Source organism: Cetorhinus maximus, chromosome 6 (genome assembly GCF_964194155.1).
Source record: "Cetorhinus maximus chromosome 6, sCetMax3.hap1.1, whole genome shotgun sequence".
NCBI lineage: Eukaryota > Metazoa > Chordata > Chondrichthyes > Lamniformes > Cetorhinidae > Cetorhinus > Cetorhinus maximus.
Window position 1 is genome coordinate 96,239,085 of NC_135884.1, and position 22,037 is coordinate 96,261,121.

At 45.5% G+C, this 22,037-nt stretch overlaps 3 long non-coding RNA genes across 6 annotated transcripts in view; 2 read left to right on the forward strand and 1 right to left on the reverse strand.

The window, feature by feature from the left end:
- Window positions 1–2,258: 2,258 nt before the first annotated feature.
- Window positions 2,259–22,037, reverse strand: part of LOC144681954 (uncharacterized) — a 36,710-nt gene continuing 16,931 nt past the window's right edge. The window contains exons 1-3 of one of the 4 annotated variants that reach the window (XR_013576896.1): window positions 3,827–3,995; window positions 2,990–3,067; window positions 2,259–2,538 (exon numbers count right to left, since the gene is read on the reverse strand). This is a non-coding gene — a long non-coding RNA (uncharacterized LOC144681954). The other 3 variants (XR_013576898.1, XR_013576897.1, XR_013576895.1) reach the window with 3 other exon arrangements.
- LOC144681953 (uncharacterized) lies at window positions 9,450–11,429 on the forward strand. Its single transcript, XR_013576894.1, has 3 exons — window positions 9,450–10,437; window positions 10,635–10,712; window positions 11,165–11,429. It is a non-coding gene; the product is annotated as an uncharacterized LOC144681953 (long non-coding RNA).
- Window positions 19,926–20,961, forward strand: LOC144681955 (uncharacterized). The gene is made up of 3 exons (XR_013576899.1): window positions 19,926–19,971; window positions 20,169–20,246; window positions 20,697–20,961. It is a non-coding gene; the product is annotated as an uncharacterized LOC144681955 (long non-coding RNA).

Here is a 22,037-nt window from a genome sequence, read left to right on the forward strand (position 1 = left end):
GTTGAATATAAACTGCGGTAGCTAGCAGTGACTAACTCAACACCCCTAGAGACACACACGCACACAAAACTAACACACAATTTCTATGTTATGTCTGAATGTTGAGCTATCTATTTGTGGTCAATTTCTTTGCAGATTTGGCAGCTTTCACTGTGGTTGAATAAGCATACTATATGTGGACTATGTCACATATGAAGATTTTTCATTGCACACAAGTTGAATAGTATCAATGCATTTAAAGGAAATTTAGACAAGCATATGATATTTGTGATAATTTTGATATTTGTCGTTGTATTTGTCAATATGCAGCCTACAGGAAACCAGGATTTCCAGTGGAGTGGTCCGCAGAGAAAGGGGTTCGGCTTCCCTGCTCTACAGACATTGGTAATTAAGATTATTACTGCATATCTCACTCCAATTTGAAAGAGCTACAGCATTTGTGGAACTTTACTACATCTCAGAATTTGAATATATTGTCCGTTGCTCCATGGGGGCTCCCTCTATGATGTGGAAGAACAGCTTCCCCTGAATCACAAAATAGACACTAGGACCCAACTCTCGTGTTATTTTCATGCTTAATGTTGAAGCTCTATGAATTGTCCCAACCCATATTAATCCTAATTCTGAAACAATCGCACCATCAAATCATTCACTCCGCCATTCCCCACACTGTTCATGCACCACAAAGCACCTCTCCCACCAAACTGCACCAGATGGCTATAAGGTTTTAAGCATCATTTTATGCAATTTGGTTCTTATTCATTCCCAGCATATCAATTCTCATTAGAAATATCATTATTTAATAAAGAGAATGGCTCTTATCATAGCAATTGAAATAGTTTATTTTCTGATACAAAAGTGATCATTTCAAAATCAATTCATACTGTATGGACTGTTCCGAGGGTGCACACTGAGACGCACATCAACAACTGCTGGAGAACCATCAACTCAATGAAAGATGCTCTAGGGTCTGCCAAAAGTCATCGGTCTTCCAGTCCGCAGAGCTGTTTACAATCGAGTGTTGCAGACTAGCATATTTCAATGTCCAGAATGATATGCAGAAGGATGCACTAAAGCTTGGAGCAGCTGCCGCAAAGGCTCAATGGGGAAAGGTCACAGCCTCTTGCCATAATACACTGAGGGTCTGGAACTCAGGGAAAAACACCTCGAACTGTGAGCACCAGAGAATATTTGGCATGAAATGTAAATTTATCTCGTAAATGTAACATGCAGTTGTGAGTATAGTGTGGCACCACAACATTACACGTATTGTATTGAAAGAAATTGAGTTGTATTGCACTTTATGTATTGTCAAATTTGAACTGTTATGTAATGTACTTCTACAAGATTTATGAATTAAATGTATTTTTTGAAAAAAATTGGTTGGGTTATGTGAATTATTTGCTGTAATACATTCAGGAGTTTGAATTTATGTTCCGTTTGCATTTATTGTAGTTCGGTTGGTAGCCCGCTAGTCTCTGAGTCACAAGATTCTGTGTTCAAGACTCACTCCAGGGCTTGAGTACAAAAGTCAAGGCTGACACTCGAGTGCAATACTGAGGGAAGACTGCACTGTCAGAGGAGATGTCTTTTGGATGAGCTGTTCAACCAAGGCCTCATATGCCTACTTGGGAGGATATAAAAGATCACTATTTCAATGAAGAGCAGGGGAATTATCCTTTGTGGCCTGGACAATATTTATCCCTCAATCAAAACCACAAAACAGATTATTTGGTAATGATCACATTGCTGTTTGTGGGACCTTGTTATGCACAAATTAGCTGAGCATTTCATACATTACAACAAAAGTACTTCATTAGGTATAAAGTGCTTTGAAAGATCCAGCAATCATGAAAAGCCCTGTATAATTGCAAGTCTTTACTTTCCTTTTTTATTGTCCCGTCCTGTGGGGATATGTCTTAATGTGACATGGCAGCACCCAAGTCAAAACATAGGAAGAATGGCACTATTCCCCCAACTCCCATCATTGGCAGGCTTAATACTGAAACTGGAAGTACCAAACTGGCCAACATGAATCCTAATACTGAAGCAATTACACAATCAAATCATTCACTCCACCGTTCACCACACTGATCCATCACAACATGGTTTATGTTCTACCACCGCACTGCACACAATGGCAATATGGCCATTAAGGTTAAGGTATCATTTTCTGCAATGTGGTCTAATTCATTCTGTACATGCAGTACTGTCATTAGAAATGTCATTTGATAAGGAAGAGAATGACTCTTATCACAGGAATTGGAACAGTTTTCTTTATTTACACATAGGAAAATGATCATTTCACAGAAAATTCATTAACTTTCATTAGTTCATATCCGTACAAACAACTCATCACGAAATAGACACTGAGGACATGCAGCTTGTGGAATACAATATATATGGACAATATTTCATCTATTGTGCCTGAAGGGCCTGTTGTTCAGGAACAGCAGCTACATTTGTCAGAGGGATTCCCTTTACACACACAGCCATTGGCGCAGTTCGTGCATCCTGCAGGACAGCAAGAGCAGCAACCTGAGAGGAGAGGACAAAGACAGAAATCAGGAACAATGAATGAATTCACTGAATCACCCCCTAGGCCTCCCGTTACAGCGCTCAGCACCTCCCTCACAAACTAATCTCTGTCATATCTCCAAGTTACCCATCTGAAGAGTCTCAGCATCAGAACACTGTGTGTGAGAGAGTTTGGGTGAAGATGTAACTGTCACTGTCTCTACAACAATATTTCTAGTGAGAAGTCTATAATATCAACACTTCCTGATGTAAAACTAAGACACTTCTTTAGCCAGCAGGGTTCCGTCTCCAGATTCTTTCGATTGGACATTGAATAAATCTGATGGGAAATAAATCAGGTGAAATCATGGATCTTGTACTTTTCTATCGTGTTCCTCTCTGAGTTCTGCCCAGAACTATCTGTCACATAAACACAATGTGAGGAGTTTCAAACTCTCCCACAGTTACTCACTTTTCCGGCAGCGTCCAGCTTTGCTGCTGGGACATCGGCAGTCGGAGCACCTGCAGGTGTTTTCACAGGAGCAGGATCCTGAAAACAGGAAAAACACAGACACTGAGTTGTGGGAAAACCATGAGAAATGCCCCCCGTGTGGAGGAGGCCCGGCTCTTTGTCACATTCTCTTCTCCAGTGACTTTCAGAAACAGCCTCCCCTACAATGCTGCAGCCCCTCAGTGAGACTGAGCCGGCACACTGTGCTGAAAGGACTGACACCAGTCACCACTCACCATCCAGGCACACACAGGGTTTCGAGTCAGACATTTCAGGAACTTCTTCTTTAGTTTCGAGCAGTCACCCAATCAGCACTTCTCGATCTTGTGCCGTTTGCTGAATCGGAGCCGAGTTTTATGGGCTTGTGATCGGTGGGGAACCGGCTGCAGAAGCGGGGAAGGGGCGGGTCTGTCCGGGCTGAATGCACACGGGGCACCGAAGTGATTCAGTGGCTGAAAGTTTGAATTGCACCCGGCTCCTTCACTCACAACGCGGCCCAAAAAGATTTCTCAGTGACACCAATTTCAATCGGGTCCTTTGTGTTTGTAATTATTTCCAGAGTGACTAAAATCACACTTCAGTCTACAAGGTGGACATAGGGTCCTCTCCATTCCCCCAGGTCCACCCTGATCTCAACAATGGGTATGACAGACAATTGGTTTCACCACACACCGCCACATCTGGCTGCTCCAGATTACACATTATCCGCCTCTCCCCCGCTCCCTCAACACTGCTCACCATCCCAGAATCACCCTGGAATACAAGAATAACCCTTGGTGTCTTTTTTCTCCCACTAACCTTCATCTTGGAGAACACCCCAAGATATTTTCTTTCTTATTCGTTCAAGAGATGTTGGCACCACTGACAATGCCAACGTTTGTTGCCCATCTCTAATTGCCCTTGAGAAGGTGGTGCTGAGCTGCCTTCTTGAACATGTGCAGTCCATGTGGTGTAGGAACACCCACAGTGCTGTTAGGGAGGGAGTTCCAGGATTTGCCCAGTGGAACCAAACCTGAACATCAGTGAGCAGCTGATTGGTGAATAAGTGACCCATGATAGCACTGCCCATGTCACCTCCCATCACTTTGTTCATAATGAAGAGCAGGCTGCTGGCACAGTACTTCGCAGGATTGGATTTTTCCTGCTTTTAGCGTTTTGGCCATCCCTGGACAGTTTTCTACATTGCCAGCTCGATTCCATTATTGTAGCTGTACTGTAACAGAGCATTCCTTAAATGGTGATAGGTTGGGAAATTTGGTGTCCAAAGAAATCTGGGTGTCCTTGTTCATGAGCTACTAAAAGGTGCAGCAAATAGGAAGGCAAATGGTATGTTGGCCTTCATTGCAAGGGGATTTGTGTACAGGAGGAAAGATGTCTTGCTGCAATTGTGCAGGGCCTTGGTGAAACCTCACCTGGAGTATTGTGTACATCTTTTGGTTTTGGTCCCCTTATCTAATGAAGTTTATACTTGCCTTAGAGAAAGTGCAATGGAGGGTCTCCAGACTGATCCCTGGGATGGCAGGATTGTGTTATGTGGAGAGATTGAGGAAACTGTGCCTGTACTCTCCAGAGTTTTAATCTCATTAATCTCCAGACAGGTGATCTCATTAAAACTTAAAAAATTCTTACCAGGTGTAACAGGGACGATGTGGATAGGATGTTTCCCATGGCTGGTGAATCTACAAGGAATGTTCCACATACCCCATAAAGAGAAAGGCATAGCTGGGGCCCATGCGGGTACCCATAGCAACACATTTACTTTGGAGGAAGTGAGAGGAGTTTAAGGAGAAATTGTTCAATTGTTCAGTGTAATATTCCTTGTTCCAGTCCTACTCCGGCCCCCTCCCACAACACATTCTCCGGTACATTGATGATTAATTCGGTGCTGCTTCATGTTCTCGTCTCGACCTGGAAACATTTATTAATTTTACTTCCAATTTCCACCCCTCCATCATTTCCACATGGTCCACCTCTGACACTTCCCTTCCCTTCCTTGACCTCTTTGTCTCAATTTCTGGTGATAGACTGTCCACCAATATCCATTACAAGCCTACCAACTCCCACAGCTACCTCGACTACAGCTCCTCACACCCCGCTTCCTGTAAGGACTCCATCCCATTCTCTCAGTTCCTTCGCCTCCATCGCATCTGTTCTGATGATGCCACTTTCAAAAACAGTTCCTCTGAAATGTCCTCCTTCTTCCTTAACCGTGGTTTTCCACCCACGGTGGTTGACAGGGCCCTCAACCATGTCTGGCCCATCAGCCGCGCATCCGCCCTCACACCTTCCTCTCCCTCCCAGAAACATGATAGGGTCCCCCTTGTCCTCACTTATCACCCCACCAGCCTCCGCATTCAAAGGATCATCCTCCGTCATTTCCGCCAACTTCAGCATGATGCCACCTCCATACACATCTTCCCTTCACCCCCCCCCCCCACCCCCCGGCGGCATTCCATAGGGATCGTTCCCTCCATGACACCCTGGTCCACTCCTCCATCACCCCCTACACCTCCACTCCCTCCCACGGCACCTTCCCATGCAACCGCAGAAGATGCAACACCTGCCCCTTCACTTTCCCTCTCCTCACCGTCCAAGGGCCCAAACACTCATTTCAAGTGAAACAGCATTTCACTTGCACTTCCCTCAACTTAGTCTACTGCATTCGTTGCTCCCAAAGTGGTTTCCTCTACATTGGAGAGACCAAACGCAGACTGGGTGACCGCTTTGCAGAACACCTTTGGTCTGTCTGCAAGCATTACCCAGACCTCTGTGTCGCTTGCAATTTCAACACTCCACCCTGCTCTCATGCCCACATGTCCATCCTTGGCTTGCTGCATTGTTCCAGTGAAGCTCAATGCAAACTGGAGGGACAGCACCTCATCTTCCGACTAGGCACTTTACAGCCTTCCGGACTAAATATTGAGTTCAACAATTTCAGATCATGAACTCTCTCCTCCATCCCCACCCCCTTTCCGATTTTCCCCCTCCTTTTTGTTTTTTCCAATAATTTATATAGATTTTTCTTTTCCCACCTATTTCCATTATTTTTAAATGTATTTCTATCCATTGTTTTATCTCTACCTTTTAGCCTATTTGGAAACCTTCACCCCACCCCACCCCCACTAGGGCTATCTGTACCTTGCTTGTCCTGCTTTCTACCCTTAATTAGCACATTCCTTTAGATAATATCACCACCTTCAACACCTCTTTGCCCTTTTGTCTGTGACATCTTTTGGTTATCTCCACCTGTCACTGGCCCTCTATCCAGCTCTTCTTGTCCCACCACCACCCCCTCTTAAACCAGCTTATATTTCAACCCTTTTTTATTTTTCCTTAGTTCGTTTGAAGAGTCATGCGGACTCGTAATGTTAACTGTGCTCCTTTCCACAGATGCTGCCAGACCTGCTGAGTTTTTCCAGGTATTTTTGTGTTTTTTTTTGGAGTTCTAGCATCCGCAGTTTTTTTGCTTTTATCAATGTAAACTCTGTTAGACATCAAAACAGGTGAGAAATTCTATGGGACACAGGATCTGGCAGAAAAGGAGAAAGCAGCAAATATCCAGAGTGAAAACAGGGAACCAAACTCCAAACAGAGAGTGCAGTCCTGGACTCGCCCAAACGGTGGGGGTGAAACGTGTTGCAGACGCTCAGACACACGCTGACTCCTCAGCAAATGTTGGGAAATTGCTGTCGTTGAGAAATCTTTTTGGGCCGTGTTGTGAGTGAAGCGGGGAAGGGGCGGGTCGGTCCGGGCCGAATGCACACGGGGCACCGAAGTGATACGGCGGCTGAAAGTTTGAATTGCACCCGGCTCCTTCACTCACAACACGACCCAAAAAGATTTCTCAATGACAGCAATTTCCCAACATTTCCTGTGGAGTCAGCGTGTGTTTGAGCGTCTGCAACACGTCCCACCCCCACAGTGTGGGGTGGTCCAGGATGCACTCTCTGTTTGAAGGTTGATTTGTTGTTTTCACTCTGGATATATGCTGGTTTCTCATTGCTCTGCCAGATCCTGTGTCCCAGAGAGTTTCTCACCTGTTTTGATGTCTAACAGAGTTTATATTGATGCTGTGCTTTCAATGGGCAGCACGTTTCAAAGCCCCAGTGTTTGGAGAGATGAGAATTGATCAGTTTTGTCTGATCAGTGTCAGGAACCAGGAGTACAGGTGACATTTGGACCGTGTGCACCGGCCTGTCGGTTTAAGGGCTGAATTTCTGCACACGACCACAACAACTTGTGTAATAACAATTTATATAGCGCTTTTAGTATCATAAAAATTTCCGAAGACACTTCACCGGAAATTTATAAGGCAACAATTGTGAAAACTAGGGTGTGATTTTTAAATGATGTGAGTTGAGGGCGAGGGCAGGGGTATAAGTGAGATGTATTTTAGCCTGGGGGGCTGGTGGAACGGGTTGAAGCTGCAGAGGCATCTGATGAGATAAGTCAGAGAGTGCGATGGAGGCCTTTCGGCCCACTCATTCTGAGACAAAGAAGTCAGTGAGCTCCTGGCACTGATTGTTGGAGGTGAGGGTGGAGTCGGCAAGGTGGAGGGGTTTAGAAATATGGTTTGTGGTACAGAACAGGTGTTAGGGGTTAACTTTACATTCCGGGGTGATCCTGGATTAGTGAACAATTTTAACAGACTCATTATTGTGTAATTTCCTGCAGTAATATCAGGAGGTGGATGGGTAAACCAATTACCCACCTGTCCATTCAGCTCCCTGTGCCTTCAGCTTAAAGGAACAGAGGTGAGGTCCTTACCGGGTGGAATAGCTAAATTGAGAGAGAGTCATGGATTTATTGGGACTGGGGCATCAATGGTGCAGGTGAGAGTGCAGGTGAGCAAATCAGCCCCTGAAGCATTATCATGGCGAGTGGAGGGCCAAAGGCTGGAGAGTTGGAATTTTGAAATTTCAGCCTTAAATAAATTGTTGGATATATTTTTTCAGAGGCAGATACAGCAGAAAGTAAAGGCGGTGAACAGCGAAGGGGGACGTGGGTGGTGAGTGGGCCCAACAAGTGATCAGATATGGCCTTGGATAGATGCGGTGGACGTAGTGAGTCCCTGTGAGATGGTGAGGTCAAGGTGGTGTCTGTGAACATGGATTGAGGATTTGACATGGAGGGAGAGATTATGGGAGGATCAGAGGTCAGTGAACTGAGAGGAGAGAACATGATGAATCAAGATGGAGGTTGAAATCACTGCAGACCCTCGGTGAAGTGGCTGAGAGAGAAAATTAGTGAATTCTATGGACAGAGTAAAGCAATATCATAAATAAAGGGTTAGATTCAATTTCTGCAGTCCTGCCACATCCAGTCATTACTGGTCTGGGGCTATATAACAGCTAACAGGAGCATGTGGCTGCATAAATGACCCCATGCTCAAAGATTGGGGAGCCCAGCACATGACTGCAAAAGACAAGGCTGAACCATGTTCAACCATCTTCAACCAGAGGTACTGAGTGGATAATATATCTCAGCTTCCTCCTGCAGTCCCCAGTATCACAGAAGCCAATTTGATTTGGTCCATGTGGTATGACAAAATGGTTAAAGACACTGAATACAGTAAAGTCTATGACATCCCAGCAGCAGCACTAAGACTTGTGCTCCACATCCAATCACAACCCTAGCCATGCTGTTACACAGGATCACAGGGAATAGGAACATGGGAAATCGGAGCAGGAGTTGGCTATTCAACCCATTGAGCTTGCAATGACATTCAAACAGATCCTGGCTGATCATCTACCTCAACGTCATTTTCCCCACTATCTCCATCTCCCCTGATGTCATTAGTCTCCAGAAATATATTGATTTCTGTCTTGAACATGCTCAATGACTGAGCTTCCACAACCCCCTGGGGTAGAGAATTCCAAAGATTCCCCACCCTCTGAGTTATGAAATACCTTCTCGTCTCAGTGTTAAATGGCCTGTCCCTTATTCTGAGACAGTGTCCCCTGGATCTAGATTCACCAGCCAGGGTAAACATCCTGTCCACATCGTCCCTGTTACACCTGGTAAGAATTTTGTAAGTTTTAATGAGATCACTTCTCATTCTTCAAAACTCTAAAGAATACAGGCCCAGTTTCCTCAATCTCTCCACATAACACAATCCTGCCATCCCAGGGATCAGTCTGGTGAACCTCCATTGCATTCTCTCTAAGGCAAGTATATCCTTCCATAGATAAGGAGACCAAAACTGGGCACAATACTCCAGGTGAGGTCTCACCAAGGCCCGGTACAATTGCAGCAAGACATCTTTACTCCTCTACACAAATCCCCTTGAGATGAAGGCCAACATACCATTTGCCTTCCTAATTATTTGCTGCACCTGCATGCCAGCTTTTAGAAACTCATGCACAAGGACACCCAGGTTTATTTGGACACCAAACTTCCCAACCTCTCACCATATAAGGAATGCTCAATTACAGTACAGCTACAATACTGGCATCGAGCTGGTCATATAGATAACTTTCCAAGAATGGCCAATACGCTAAAAGCAGGAAAAATCCCATCCTGCCAAGCACTGTGCCAGCAGCCTGCTCTTCATTATGAACAAAGTGATGGGAGGTGACATGGGCAGTGCTATCATGGGTCCTTATTCACCAATCAGCTGCTCACTGATGTTCAGGTTGGGTTTCACAGGGCAAATCCTGGAACTCCCTCCCTAACAGCACTGTGGGTGTTCCTACACCATACTGACTGCACATGTTCAAGAAGGCAGTTCACCACCACCTTCTCAAGGGCAATTAGAGATGGGCAACAAATGTTGGTATTGTCAGCGGTGCCCACATCTCTTGGACGAATAAGAAATGAAATATCTTGGTGTGTTGTCTAAGATGAATTTTATTGGGAGAAAAAATACACTAAGGCTTATCCTTGTATTCAGGATGATATTGGGATGGTGAGCAGTGTTGAGGGAGCAGGGGACAGGCGGATGATGTGTAATCTGGAGCAGCCAGATGTGGCGGTGAGTGGTGAAACCAATTGTCTGTCATACCCATTGCTGAGATCAGGGTGGATCCGGGTGAATGGAGAGGACCCTATGTCCACCTTGTAGACTGAAGTCTGATTTTAGTCAATTTGGAAATATTTACAAAAACAGAGGACCCGATTGAAATTGGTGTCACTGAGAAATCTTTTTGGGCCGTGTTGTGAGTGAAGGAGACGGGTGCAATTCAAACTTTCAGGTGCTGAAACACATCGGTGCCCCGTGTGCATTCAGCCCGGACAGACCCGCCCCTTCCCCGCTTCTGCAGCCGGTTCCCCAACGATCACAAGCCCATAAAACTCGGCTCCGATTCAGCAAACGGCACAAGATTGAAAAGCGCTGATTGGGTGACGGCTCGAAACTGCAGAAGAAGTTCCTGAAATGTCTGACTCGAAGCCCTGTGTGTGCCTGGATGGTGAGTGGTGACTGGTGTCAGTCCTTTCAGCACAGTGTCCCGGCTCAGTCTCACTGAGGGGCTGCAGCATTGTAGGGGAGGCTGTTTCTGAAAGTCACTGGAGAAGAGAATGTGACAAAGAGCCGGGCCTCCTCCACACGGGGGGCATTTCTCATGGTTTTCCCACAACTCAGTGTCTGTGTTTTTCCTGTTTTCAGGATCCTGCTCCTGTGAAAACACCTGCAGGTGCTCCGACTGCCGATGTCCCAGCAGCAAAGCTGGACGCTGCCGGAAAAGTGAGTAACTGTGGGAGAGTTTGAAACTCCTCACATTGTGTTTATGTGACAGATAGTTCTGGGCAGAACTCAGAGAGGAACACGATAGAAAAGTACATGATCCAAGATTTCACCTGATTTATTTCCCATCAGATTTATTCAATGTCCAATCGAAAGAATCTGGAGACAGGAACCCTGCTGGTTAAAGAAGTGTCTTAGTTTTACATCAGGAAGTGTTGATATTATCGACATCTCACTAGAAATAGTGTTGTAGAGACAGTGACAGTTACATCTTCACCCAAACTCTCTCACACACACTGTTGTGATGCTGAGACTCTTCAGATGGGTAACTTGGAGATATGACAGAGATTAGCTTGTGAGGGAGGAGCTGAGCGCTGTAATGGGAGGCCCTGGGGGTGTTTCAGTGAATTCATTCATTGTTCCTGATTTCTGTCTTTGTCCTCTCCTCTCAGGTTGCTGCTCTTGCTGTCCTGCAGGATGCACGAACTGCGCCAATGGCTGTGTGTGTAAAGGGAATCCCTCTGACAAATGTAGCTGCTGTTCCTGAACAACAGGCCCTTCAGGGACAATAGATGAAATATTGTCCATATGTATTGTATTCCACAAGCTGCATGTCCTCGGTGTCTATATCCTGATGAATTGTGTGTTTACATAAAGTAATGAAAAGTGTCTGAATATTGTTGAAATTCTGATTTTTGGATCAAGAGTTAAATAAATTTTCAGTATTTGAATTCCAGTCATAAGTCTTATTCTGTTACTTAAAGGTGTGATATTACTAATAACAGCACAAGATCTAGGAAATGAGTTGAGTCTAACTTTGCCATTAAGACCCATGGCATAACATAAGTCACATTAGCATCTGTCACAGTCTGGCCAATGAGGTTAAACAATGTGATGAAGGACCAGTGTCAGAAATGGTGGAGTGAATGAATGAATGGCAGTTCTGCTGACCCTCTTATCCATGAGTGTGGTAGCATGCTACTGTCAAATATACCAGAAATTGGTTGTAAGCCAGTCACATCTGCCTGTTAACTGTGCATCCTAAAGTTAATTTTAAAATATTCTTTGGAAGTTTTGGCAGAAATGCAGACTCCTTCAGAGATTTGTGAACTTGCTTCCCCAGGTCTTGCTGTTTCTGCACTCCCTCGAAAGTTGTATCATTTATTTCACATTGTATCTCCACATTCTTTGTTTAAAGTCTATCAAATCACATTTCCGTGCCTTAAATTTCATCTGTCAGATATCTGATCATTTTACCACTCTGTTTCCTTGAGCCTGTAATTATCCTCCTCATTGTTGACTACTACACCCCCTCTAGACCCTTTAAGGTTTCTAACTTGAGGAAGGCCAAACCTTTCATTCTTGTTATCCAATTTTCTCCTATCCAATCTTAACTTCTCTGTTACTGCTTCATTGAGAACATCATTCTCTACAGAGAACAAGGTGGCAAAAATACACCTCGTACCTTAACCATGTCCTCTGCCTCTAGACAAAGGTTAGCTTTTCAGTTCCTAATCAGCCCCACATTCTGCATTGACTACTCTTTCATCACTGATGTGTTTAATGGGGAAAATCCACATTCTGGGGAACTGCCATCATAATGCACCCAAGGGCTGAAAGATATGGAAAAATCTCCCAGATGTGTGCACCGGAATATTTCCGACATGAAACGTAAATGTATCTTTTATCTGGGAGGGAGAAAGGGACACTTCGTACCTGGAAGCAGTCACACCCTTAGACTAGGGTCTTCTGATTTGGTCAGTGGCAGGGAGAGGAGGGTGTGACTGCGAATGAGGCAGCTATAGGGACCCAGAAGGTAAAAGTGGTGGAGATTCACCTTTGCAATTGTCCAACAGGTTCGATGTTCTTGCAGCCTGTATGGATGAAAGTGGTGGCTGCAGTGTGGATGAGCAAACTGACCATGGCACCATGGTCCAGGAAGACATTCATGCAGGGGGAGTTAATGGGAATGTAGTGGTAATTGGAGATAGTATAGTCAGGGGTTTGACACAGTTCTCCCCAGCCCAGACTCGGAGTTCATGCAGCTGTGTTGCCTGCCTGGTGTCAGGGTTTGGGCCACTGCTCTGGGCTGGGAAGGAACTAGCAGTTAGAGGGGTAGGTTGCAGTGGTCATGGTTTCTGCTGAGGGAGTATTGAGCAGCTAGGAGCTAAATTAAAAAGCAGAACCTGAAAGGTACTAATCTCTGTATTACTACCTAAGCCACGAGCAAATTGACATAGGTCAAATCAGATTAGGGAGTGAAAAGCATGGCTGAAAGTTTGAGAAAAGGGTTTTGATTCATGTGGCACTGGCACCAGTACTGCAGAAGGTGGGAGCTGTACCATTGGAATAGTTTTCACCTGAACCATGCTGGGACAAGTGTTCTGGTGAGTCGTATAACTAGGGCAGTGGAGAGGGCTTTAAACGAAGTAGTGGGGGCAAGGAATCAAATTTGGGAAGATGTGATAATATAAGTGATATGTGATAATATGTGATATGATAAATGCACGTGGCATTTGTAATGAAAGAGATGAAGAAATATTAATAAATATGCATGATCTGATAGCCAATACAGAGTCATAGCTCCTGGATGTCGAGGGACCTGTATATTCATATTGACATTTCACAGAATCACAGAATTCTTACAGTGTAGAAGGAGGCCATTCAGCCCATCGGGTCTGCACCGGCTCCCTGAGCAATTTAACTTAGTGCATATCTCCTGCCTTTTCCCTGTAACCCTGCACATTGTTTATATTTAAATAATCATCTAATGCCCTCCTGAATGCCTCAATTGAACCTGCCTCCACCACACTTCCAGGCAGTGCATTCCATCCCCAACTACTCACTGTGTGAAAAAGGTTTTTCTCATTTCGCATTTGCTTCTTTTGCAAAACACTAAAACTGTGCTCTCTGGTTCTCGATCTGTTTCCAAGCAGGAACAGTTTCTCTCTAACTACTCTGTCTACACCCCTCATTATTTTGAAAATTTCTACCAAGTCTCCTCTCAGCCTTCTTCTCTCCAAGGAAAACAGACTGACCTCTACCTCGCGGAGGCTGAGCATCAACTCGCAGACACTTCCTCCTACCTCTCCCTGGACCATGACCCCACCACTGAACACCAAGCCATTGTTTCCAGGACTGTCACCGACCTCATCTCCCCTGGAGATCTTCCTCCCACAGCTTCCAACCTGATAGTCGCCCAACCTCGGACGGCCCGCTTCTACCTCCTACCCAAAATCCACAAACAGAACTGTCCCGGCAGACCGATCGTGTCAGCCTATTCCTGCCCCACGGAACTCATTTCACGTTATCTTGACTCCCTTCTCTCTCCCCTTGTCCAGTCCCTGCCCACCTACATCCGTGATTCCTCTGACACCTTACGTCACATCAACAATTTCCAGTTCCCTGGTTCCAACCGCTTCCTCTTCACCATGGATGTCCAATCCCTCTACACCTCCATCCCCCACCAGGATGGTCTGAGGGCCTTTAGCTTATTCCTTGAACAGAGGCCCGAACAATCCCCATCCACCACTACTCTCCTCCGTCTGGCTGAACTTGTTTTCACACTGAACAATTTCTCCTTTAACTCCTCTCACATCCTCCAAATAAAAGGTGTGGCTATGGGTACCCGCATGGGCCCCAGCTATGCCTGTCCCTTTATGGGGTATGTGGAACATTCCTTGTTCCAGACCTACTCCGGCCCCCTCCCACAACACTTTCTCTGGTACATCGATGATTACTTCGGTGCTGCTTCATGCTCTCGTCGGGACCTGGAAAAATTTATTGATTTTGCTTCCAATCTCCACTCCTCCATCATTTTCACATGGTCCATCTCTGACACTTCCCTTCCCTTCCTTGACCTCTCTGTCTCAATTTCTGGTGATAGACTGTCCACCAATATCCATTACAAGCCTTCCAACTCCCACAGCTACCTCGACTACAGCTCCTCACACCCCGCTTCCTGTAAAGACTCCATCCCATTCTCTCAGTTCCTTCGCCTCCGTCGCATCTGTTCTGATGATGCAACCTTCAAAAACAATTCCTCTGACATGTCATCCTTCTTCCTTAACCGAGTTTTTCCACCCACGGTCGTTGACAGGGCCCTCAACCGTGTCTGGCCCATCTCCCGCGCATCCTCCCTCACGCCTTCTCCTCCTTCCCAGAAACATGATAGGGTCCCCCTTGTCCTCACTTATCACCCCACCAGCCTCCGCATTCAAAGGATCATCCTCCGCCATTTCCGCCAACTCCAGCATGATGCCACCACCAAACACATCTTACCTTCACCCCCCCTGGCGGCATTCCGTAGGTATCGTTCCCTCCGGAACACCCTGGTCCACTCCTCCATCACCCCCTCCTTCTCAATCCCCACCTATGGCACCTCTCCATGCCCACGCAGAAGATGCAACACCTGCCCCTTCACTTCCTCTCTCCTCACCATCCAAGGGCCCAAACACTCCTTTCAAGTGAAACAGCATTTCACTTGCACTTCCCTCAACTTAGTCTACTGCATTCGTTGCTCCCAATGCGGTTTCCTCTACATTGGAGAGACCAAACGCAGACTGGGTGACCGCTTTGCAGAACACCTTTGGTCTGTCCGCAAGCATTACCCAGACCTCCCTGTCGCTTGCCATTTCAACACTCCACCCTGCTCTCATGCCCACATGTCCATCCTTGGCTTGCTGCATTGTTCCAGTGAAGCTCAACGCAAGCTGGAGGGACAGCACCTCATCTTCCGACTAGGCACTTTACAGCCTTCCGGACTAAATATTGAGTTCAACAATTTCAGATCATGAACTCTCTCCTCCATCCCCACCCCCTTTCCGATTTTCCCCCTCCTTTTTGTTTTTTCCAATAATTTATATAGATTTTTCTTTTCCCACCTATTTCCATTATTTTTAAATGTATTTCTATCCATTGTTTTATCTCTACCATTTAGCCTATTTGGATACCTTCACCCCACCCCACCCCCACTAGGGCTATCTGTACCTTGCTTGTCCTGCTTTCTACCCTTAATTAGCACATTCCTTTAGATAATATCACCACCTTCAACACCTCTTTGCCCTTTTGTCTGTGACATCTTTTGGTTATCTCCACCTATCACTGGCCCTCTATCCAGCTCTTCTTGTCCCACCACCACCCCCTCTTAAACCAGCTTATATTTCAACCCTTTTTTATTTTTCCTTAGTTCGTTTGAAGAGTCATGCGGACTCGTAATGTTAACTGTGCTCCTTTCCACAGATGCTGCCAGACCTGCTGAGTTTTTCCAGGTATTTTTGTGTTTTTTTTTGGAGTTCTAGCATCCGCAGTTTTTTTGCTTTTATCAATGTAAACTCTGTTAGACATCAAAACAGGTGAGAAATTCTATGGGACACAGGATCTGGCAGAAAAGGAGAAAGCAGCAAATATCCAGAGTGAAAACAGGGAATCAAACTCCAAACAGAGAGTGCAGTCCTGGACTCGCCCGCACGGTGGGGGTGAAACGTGTTGCAGACGCTCAGACACACGCTGACTCCGCAGCAAATGTTGGGAAATTGCTGTCGTTGAGAAATCTTTTTGGGCCGTGTTGTGAGTGAAGCGGGGAAGGGGCGGGTCGGTCCGGGCCGAATGCACACGGGGCACCGAAGTGATACGGCGGCTGAAAGTTTGAATTGCACCCGGCTCCTTCACTCACAACACGACCCAAAAAGATTTCTCAATGACAGCAATTTCCCAACATTTCCTGTGGAGTCAGCGTGTGTTTGAGCGTCTGCAACACGTTTCACCCCCACAGTGTGGGGGAGTCCAGAACTGCACTCTCTGTTTGAAGGTTGATTTGTTGTTTTCACTCTGGATATATGCTGGTTTCTCATTGCTCTGCCAGATCCTGTGTCCCAGAGAGTTTCTCACCTGTTTTGATGTCTAACAGAGTTTATATTGATGCTGTGCTTTCATTGGGCAGCACGTTTCAAAGTCCCAGTGTTTGGAGAGATGAGAATTGATCAGTTTTGTCTGATCAGTGTCAGGAACCAGGAGTACAGGTGACATTTGGACCGTGTGCACCAGCCTGTCGGTTTAAAGGCTGAATTTCTGCACACGACAACAACAACTTGTGTAATAACAATTTATATAGCGCTTTTAGTATCATAAAAATTTCCGAAGACACTTCACCGGAAATTTATAAGGCAACAATTGTGAAAACTAGGGTGTGATTTTTAAATGATGTGAGTGAGGGCGAGGGCAGGGGTAGAAGTGAGATGTATTTTAGCCTGGGGGGCTGGTGGAACGGGTTGAAGCTGCAGAGGCATCTGATGAGATAAGTCAGAGAGTGCGATGCAGGCCATTCGGCCCACTCATTCTGAGACAAAAAAGTCAGTGAGCTCCTGGCACTGATTGTTGGAGGTGAGGGTGGAGTCGGCAAGGTGGAGGGGTTTAGAAATATGGTTTGTGGTACAGAACAGGTGTTAGGGGTTAACTTTACATTCCGGGGTGATCCTGGAGTAGTGAACAGTTTTAACAGACTCATTATTGTGTAATTTCCTGCAGCAATATCAGGAGGTGAATGGGTAAACCAATTACCCACCTGTCCATTCAGCTCCCTGTGGCTTCAGCTTAAAGGAACAGAGGTGAGGTCCTTACCGGGTGGAATAGTTAAAGTGAGAGAGAGTCATGGATTTATTGGGACTGGGGCATCAATGGTGCAGGTGAGAGTGCAGGTGAGCAAATCAGCCCCTGAAGCATTATCATGGCGAGTGGCGGGCCAAAGGCTGGAGAGTTGGAATTTTGAAATTGCAGCTGTAAATAAATTGTTGGATAGATTTTTTCAGAGGCAGATACAGCAGAAAGTAAAGATGGGGAACAGCGAAGGGGGACGTGGGTGGTGAGTGGGCACAGCAAGTGATCAGATATGGCCTTGGATAGATGCGGTGGACGTAGTGAGTCCCTGTGAGATGGTGAGGTCAAAGTGGTGTCTGTGAACATGGATTGAGGATTTGACATGGAGGGAGAGATTATGGGAGGATCAGAGGTCAGTGAACTGAGAGGAGAGAACATGATGAATCAAGATGGAGGTTGAAATCACTGCAGACCCTCGGTGAAGTGGCGGAGAGAGAAAATTAGTGAATTCTATGGACAGAGTAAAGCAATGTCATAAATAATGGGATTATTCAATTTCTGCAGTCCTGCCACATCCAGTCATTACTGGTCTGGGACTATTTAACAGCTAACAGGAGCATGAGGCTGCATAAATGACCCCATGCTCAAAGATTGGGGAGCCCAGCACATGACTGCAAAAGACAAGGCTGAACCATGTTCAACCATCTTCAACCAGAGGAACTGAGTAGATAATATATCTCAGCTTCCTCCTGCAGTCCCCAGTATCACAGAAGCCAATTTGAAGCCAACTTGATTTGGTCCATGTGGTATGACAAAATGGTTAAAGACACTGAATACAGTAAAGTCTATGACATACCAGCAGCAGCACTAAGACTTGTGCTCCACATCCAATCACAACCCTAGCCAAAATGTTACACAGGATCACAGGGTATAGGAACATGGGAAATCGGAGCAGGAGTTGGCTATTCAACCCATTGAGCCTGCACTGACATTCAAACAGATCCTGGCTGATCATCTACCTCAACGTCATTTTCCCCACTATCTCCATCTCCCCTGATGTCATTAATCTCCAGAAATATATTGATTTCTGTCTTGAACATGCTCAATGACTGAGCTTCCAAAACCCCCTGGGGTAGAGAATTCCAAAGATTCACCACCCTCTGAGTTACGAAATACCTTCTCGTCTCAGTGTTAAATGGCCTGTCCCTTATTCTGAGACAGTGTCCCCTGGATCTAGATTCACCAGCCAGGGTAAACATCCTATCCACATCGTCCCTGTTACACCTGGTAAGTATTTTGTAAGTTTTAATGAGATCTCCTCTCATTCTTCAAAACCCTAAAGAATACAGGCCCAGTTTCCTCAATCTCTCCACATAACACAATCCTGCCATCCCAGGGATCAGTCTGGTGAACCTCCATTGCATTCTCTCTAAGGCAAGTATATCCTTCCATAGATAAGGAGACCAAAACTGGGCACAATACTCCAGGTGAGGTCTCACCAAGGCCCGGTACAATTGCAGCAAGACATCTTTACTCCTCTACACAAATCCCCTTGAGATGAAGGCCAACATACCATTTGCCTTCCTAATTATTTGCTGCACTTGCATGCTAGCTTTTAGTAACTCATGCACAAGGACACCCAGGTTTATTTGGACACCAAATTTCCCAACCTCTCACCATATAAGGAATGCTCAGTTACAGTACAGCTACAATACTGGCATCGAGCTGGTCATGTAGATAACTTTCCAAGAATGGCCAATACACTAAAAGCAGGGAAAATCCCATCCTGCCAAGCACTGTGCCAGCAGCCTGCTTTTCATTATGAACAAAGTGATGGGAGGTGACATGGACAGTGCTATCAGGAGTCACTTGTTCACCAATCAGCTGCTCACTGATGTTCAGGTTGGGTTTCACTCGGCAAATCCTGGAACTCCCTCCCTAACAGCACTGTGGATGTTCCTACACCACATGGGCTGCACATGTTCAAGAAGGCAGTTCACCACCACCTTCTCAAGGGCAATTAGAGATGGGTAACAAATGTTGGCATTGTCAGCGGTGCCCACATCTCTTGGGCGAATAAGAAAGGAAATATCTTGGTGTGTTCTCTAAGATGAAGGTTATTGAGAGAAAAAATACACTAAGGCTTATTCTTGTATTCAGGATGATTTTGGGATGGTGAGCAGTGTTGAGGGAGCAGGGGAGAGGCGGATGATGCAGCCAGATGTGGCGGTGAGTGGTGAAACCAATTGTCTGTCATACCCATTGCTGAAATCAGGGTGGATCCGGGTGAATGGAGAGGACCCTATGTCCACCTTGTAGACTGAAATCTGATTTTAGTCAATCTGGAAATATTTACAAAAACAGAGGACCCGATTGAAATTGGTGTCACTGAGAAATCTTTTTGGGCCGTGTTGTGAGTGAAGAAGCCGGGTGCAATTCAAACTTTCAGCCACTGAATCACTTCGGTGCCCCGTGTGCATTCAGCCCGGACGAACCCGCCCCTTCCCCGCTTCTGCAGCCGGTTCCCCACCGATCACAAGCCCATAAAACTCGGCTCCGATTCAGCAAACGGCACAAGATCGAGAAGTGCTGATTGGGTGACGGCTCGAAGCTGAAGAAGAAGTTCCTGAAATGTCTGACTCGAAGTCCTGTGTGTGCCTAGATGGTGAGTGGTGACTGGTGTCAGTCCTTTCAGCACAGTGTCCCGGCTCAGTCTCACTGAGGGGCTGCAGCATTGTAGGGGAGGCTGTTTCTGAAAGTCACTGAAGAAGAGAATGTGACAAAGAGCCGGGCCTCCTCCACACGGGGGGCATTTCTCATGGTTTTCCCACAACTCAGTGTCTGTGTTTTTCCTGTTTTCAGGATCCTGCTCCTGTGAAAACACCTGCAGGTGCTCCGACTGCCGATGTCCCAGCAGCAAAGCTGGACGCTGCCGGAAAAGTGAGTAACTGTGGGAGAGTTTAAAACTCCTCACATTGTATTTATGTGACAGATAGTTCTGGGCAGAACTCAGAGAGGAACACGATAGAAAAGTACATGATCCAAGATTTCACCTGATTTATTTCCCATCAGATTTATTCAATGTCCAATCGAAAGAATCTGGAGACAGGAACCCTGCTGGTTAAAGAAGTGTCTTAGTTTTACATCAGGAAGTGTTGATATTATCGACATCTCACTAGAAATAGTGTTATAGAGACAGTGACAGTTACATCTTCACCCAAACTCTCTTACACAGTGTTGTGATGCTGAGACTCTTCAGATGGGTAACTTGGAGATATGACACAGGTTAGCTTGTGAGGAAGGAGCGGAGGGCTGTAATGGTAGGTCCTGGGGGTGTTTCAGTGAATTCATTCATTGTTCCTGATTTCTGTCTTTGTCCTCTCCTCTCAGGTTGCTGCTCTTGCTGTCCTGCAGGATGCACGAACTGCGCCAATGGCTGTGTGTGTAAAGGGAATCCCTCTGACAAATGTAGCTGCTGTTCCTGAACAACAGGCCCTTCAGGGACAATAGATGAAATATTGTCCATATGTATTGTATTCCACAAGCTGCATGTCCTCGGTGTCTATATCCTGATGAATTGTGTGTTTACATAAAGTAATGAAAAGTGTCTGAATATTGTTGAAATTCTGATTTTTGGATCAAGAGTTAAATAAATTTTCAGTATTTGAAGTCCAGTCATAAGTCTTATTTTGTTACTTAAAGGTGTGATATTACTAATAACAACACAAGATCTAGGAAATGAGTTGAGTCTAATTTTGCCATTAAGAACCATGGCATAACATAAGTCACATTAGCATCTGTCACAGTCTGGCCAATGAGGTTAAACAATGTGATGAAGGACCAGTGTCAGAAATGGTGGAGTGAATGAATGAATGGCAGTTCTGCTGACCCTCTTATCCACGAGTGTGGCAGAATGCTACTGTCAAATATACCAGAAATTGGTTGTAAGCCAGTCACATCTGCCTGTTAACTGTGCATCCTAAAGTTAATTTTAAAATATTCTTTGGAAGTTTTGGCAGAAATGCAGACTCCTTCAGAGATTTGTGAACTTGCTTCCCCAGGTCTTGCTGTTTCTGCACTCCCTCGAAAGTTGTATCATTTATTTCACATTGTATCTCCACATTCTTTGTTTAAAGTCTATCAAATCACATTTCCGTGCCTTAAATTTCATCTGTCAGATATCTGATCATTTTACCACTCTGTTTCCTTGAGCCTGTAATTATCCTCCTCATTGTTGACTACTACATCCCCTCAAGACCCTTTAAGGTTTCTAACTTGAGGAAGGCCAAACCTTTCATTCTTGTTATCCAATTTTCTCCTATCCAATCTTAACTTCTCTGTTACTGCTACATTGAGAACATCATTCTCTACAGAGAACAAGGTGGCAAAAATACACCTCGTACCTTAACCATGTCCTCTGCCTCCAGACAAAGGTTAGCTTTTCAGTTCCTAATCAGCCCCACATTCTGCATTGACTACTCTTTCATCACTGATGTGTTTAATGGGGAAAATCCACATTCTGGGGAACTGCCATCATAATACACCCAAGGGCTGAAAGATATGGAAAAATCTCCCAGATGTGTGCACCGGAATATTTCTGACATGAAACGTAAATGTATCTTTTATCTGGGAGGGAGAAAGGGACACTTCGTACCTGGAAGCAGTCACACCCTTAGACTAGGGTCTTCTGATTTGGTCAGTGGCAGGGAGAGGAGGGTGTGACTGCGAATG